The sequence below is a fragment of the Mus pahari genome, chromosome 9 (assembly GCF_900095145.1).
Source record: "Mus pahari chromosome 9, PAHARI_EIJ_v1.1, whole genome shotgun sequence".
Taxonomy (NCBI): domain Eukaryota; kingdom Metazoa; phylum Chordata; class Mammalia; order Rodentia; family Muridae; genus Mus; species Mus pahari.
In genome coordinates this window covers 38,238,778-38,242,660 of record NC_034598.1, presented here as the reverse complement: position 1 = coordinate 38,242,660, position 3,883 = coordinate 38,238,778, and the positions used below count along the sequence as shown (strand labels likewise).

At 39.1% G+C, this 3,883-nt stretch overlaps 1 protein-coding gene across 1 annotated transcript in view; it reads right to left on the bottom strand.

The window, feature by feature from the left end:
* Positions 1-3,883, bottom strand: part of Pcdh15 (protocadherin related 15) — a 1,443,732-nt gene that overhangs the window by 1,147,154 nt on the left and 292,695 nt on the right. The gene's annotated exons all lie outside the window — the stretch shown is intronic.

The following is a 3,883-nucleotide window of genomic DNA, read 5'->3' as shown; positions in this document are numbered from 1 at the left end:
TGTGTGTGTGTGTGAGTATGTGTATGTGTGTATGTGTGTGTGTGTGTATTTGTACATACACACTATAAGAGCACGTGTGCAGGTGTCCTTGGAGACCAGAAGAGAATTTCTGATATCCTGGAGTTGGAATTGCATGTGGTTGAGAGTTACCTGACAAGGAGGACAGAAATTGAACTCAAATCCTCTTGACGTGTAGTAAGCACTCTTAACCACTAAGCCATCCCTCCTGCCATAGTCATGTTTTTTTTTTTCTTTTTTTTTTGGGGGGGGAGGTGTTCAAGACAGGGTTTCTCTGTGTAGTCCTGGCTGTCCTGTCCTGGAACTCACTCTGCAGACCAGGCTGGCCTTGAACGCAGAAATCTACCTGCCTCTGCCACCCAAGTGCTGGGATTAAAGACATGTGCCACCACTGCCTGGCTGTTTTTTTCATACTGTAATAATTCATAACAATAAACTTTTATGTTACATATGTCTTCATTGTGTCTCGTGGTCTTTCATGGTATGGTAAATGGAATTTCTGTTTCAGTATATTCTAGAACTTTAAAATGTATCTATTCTTTCTAAAACAGCCCATTGATGATTCAAACACATCACGAAATTTCCATAGTTATACAATCTCTGTATTTCCTCTTACTACAGAATTCTGCTTTAATTTATTATGATTACAAATTCCCTCTTATTCCTTTGAAGAGTTGCTTATGTGTTAAAATGTTGTCTGTTTTGGAGAAAATTCCATGGACTATTTCTTGAAAAGTTCCAATTCCCACTAAACATCACAGGCAAGAAAGCAGTAACAGCATGGGGGAGTTACACCAGATCTTTAAATACAGTAAAGAAAATTGAAATCAACAGTTAGATCCTATAAAGATGAAAGAAGTGAAGGCAGATGTGTACACTAAAATAAGAAGTTTATAAATTTTTATTATGAAGAAAAACATGACGAGAAAAGAGAAGAGGAGAATGAAAAAAGGGAATAAACAAGATAGAATATAGGAAAAACTCAGGAGATAAAGATGTGGATATAAAAAAGGGCATGGGATAATTCAAATATAACAGAAAGAACACACACACACAGGCAAATACACAGAGAGATACAGAAAATCAGACACAGAAGTACTGACAAGCATACACAGACATACACAGAAACATATACACATGCCAAACTACAAAAATATACAACACACATACATATATACATACATATACACAGAAATGCACACAGACTCATACATATACTTCAGCACACATATACACTACACAATGCACTACAAACACACATATCATACACACACATGTGCATGCATAGACAAATGCACACATACCATAAAACACAAAAACACACAAACATAGAAATACATGCAGACATGCCCATATACATACAGAAACTCACAGGTACATATATGCATTACACAAATATAGATACACAGAAATATACAGACAACAAACAAAAACAAAGATAGATACATATAGAAACATACAAATAAGTGCACACACCAGAGACACACAGAAATACACACACACCACATAAGCATGCACAGAGATAAATATATGCACACACAGACACAGTCATACAGACATGCAAATACTCTCACTCAGAAACACACACACAGAGAGAGAGAGAGAGAGAGAGAGAGAGAGAGCGCAGTTGTATTCTCCCTTAGTCTTCCCATTTTGAAGATCAAGATTTGTGAAGAAGACTGTGAGGCACTATACTTCCTTGGAGCTCTCCACCCAGAAAGAGCCTTATGGAGCCTGAGCTCTGACATTCCTTAGGAGGAAGAGTGGCATTGTGACTCCTGTTAGATTGTACACATGGCAGAGCCCTCCACAAGCAGAGAGGGCCATACCAATGCTCCGATCCCCAAGCCTATGGGTTCTGGGCTCCTGTTTCCTTCACGAGAGGGCTCTGTCCCCACGTGCATTGTCATGGGGAAAGCTCCTTGATGGATGTGTTTTCTATTACATGTGTGGAAACTGAGAGTAGAGAAATTCAGGCAATAAAACAAGATACAGATACTGTGTACTTGTCAGGTGGGGAAGTTGTCCAGACTTTGCCCTTCCAGTGATTTCTCTCTCCTAATGACTTGCTCATCAAGGCCTTAGACTAGTCCATTAACCACCCGAGGAGAACTAACATTTTCTAGTAATCAAATAATAATATAGGGATTTAATGATAATATGAAATAAGTATTAGTAGTTTATAATATAATAAAAATAGTAGTAAATACTAATAAGATAACTCTTGTCTGAGCTTCATGAATCATCTGCCTAACAAGATGAGGCCCTGTGTTCAAGTCTCTTGAACTTCAGAAATCACTTCCAAAAGTTTTTGATGTTCAGTTGTTTGCTGGAAAAGATATCACCATTTTTACTCATTGGTTTAAAAAATAATTTTACTATCAATACTTACTAAGTATTATTCATGAGTAAACAGAATAGAAAGCAAAGTGTTACAATGTATTCCATTCCAAGATGTTAGCAATGGTTGCTGCCAAAAAAAAAAAAAAAAAAAAAAATGGTATAAACGGGAATACTTTCTCCACATCCCTACACCCTACTTTGTGTTTTTAACATTTTATAATGAACATGTATTTATGTATTTCTTTCACAAAAATAACAATGAATAATGGTTTCAAAAGCCACTAAATTTAGAATCTTTGGTCTGCCAACTCAATCTATAAGTTGCTGAGGTTTGACTTAATACATGGCTGGTGTACGGTTTGCTGACTATAACCTGATTGTGTCTGGATATGGAACAAGAGTCGTTTATGAAAAGAGCAGTTTTCATAAAGACCAGAGAGCAAGGCTTAACTTTTCTTTTCTACTGTTGCTAGAAAGAAAGGAGTCACTTAAGTAATAGAAAATTTTTCTCAAGAAAATATTTTCAAAGAAATTCCTCTAATTAAATTTTCAGGTGTGTAGTGGTTTGAATAGGAACAGTCCCCAGAGACTCATATGTTTGAATGCCCAGCTCATAGGGAGTGGCGCTATTAAGAGGTATGGCCTTGCTGGAGAGGGTGTGGCTTCATTGGAAGAAGTGTGTCACTAAGGTGTGGGCTTTGAGATCTTAGAAGCTCAAGGCATGCCCAGTGGCTCACTCGGTCTCCCAGCAAACTGTAGATCAAGATGTAGAACTCTCAACTCCTTCTCCAATGCCATGTCTTCCTTCAGATGATGTCATGCTTCTTGCCATGTCAAGAACATACTAAAACAAAGAGACCACTGACACTGTAAGCCAGGCCCAATTAAATATTTTCCTTTGTAAGAGTTGACAGAGGACCCTTGGGGCTCTCCCAGACTGAACTACCAACCAAAGAAAATGCATGGGCTGGACCTAGGCCTCTCCACATATATGTAGCAGAAGTTCAGCGTAGTCTTCATGTGGGTCTTGAACAACTAGAGTAGGAGGTCTTCCAAAAGCTGTTGCCTGTATCTGGGCTGTCTTGTCTGGCCTCAGTGGGAGAGGATGAGTCTAACCTCAAAGATACTTGATATGTCAGGGTAGGGGAACCTCCACCCAGAGGAGAAGGGGAGGAGGAATGGGGGGAAGAGTTGTGGGAGGGGTGACTAGGACAGGGGAGGGAGTGGGATACAAAGTGAATAAGTAAAATAATAATTTAAAAACCACACAATCATCAATCAATCAATCAATCAATAGAAGCAAGAAGGAGAAAAAAACAAGAGTTGACATGGTCATGGTGTCTCTTCACAGCAATTAAACCCTAAGAAGGAGTGTCGGTAAGAATTATCCCATATGTAGCAGAAGATGGCCTAGTCAGCCATTATTGGGAAGAGAGGCCTCTTGGTCTTGCAAACTTTATATGTCCCAGTACAGGGGAACACCAGGGCCAAGAAGTGGGAGTGGGTGGGTAGGGGAGCAGGG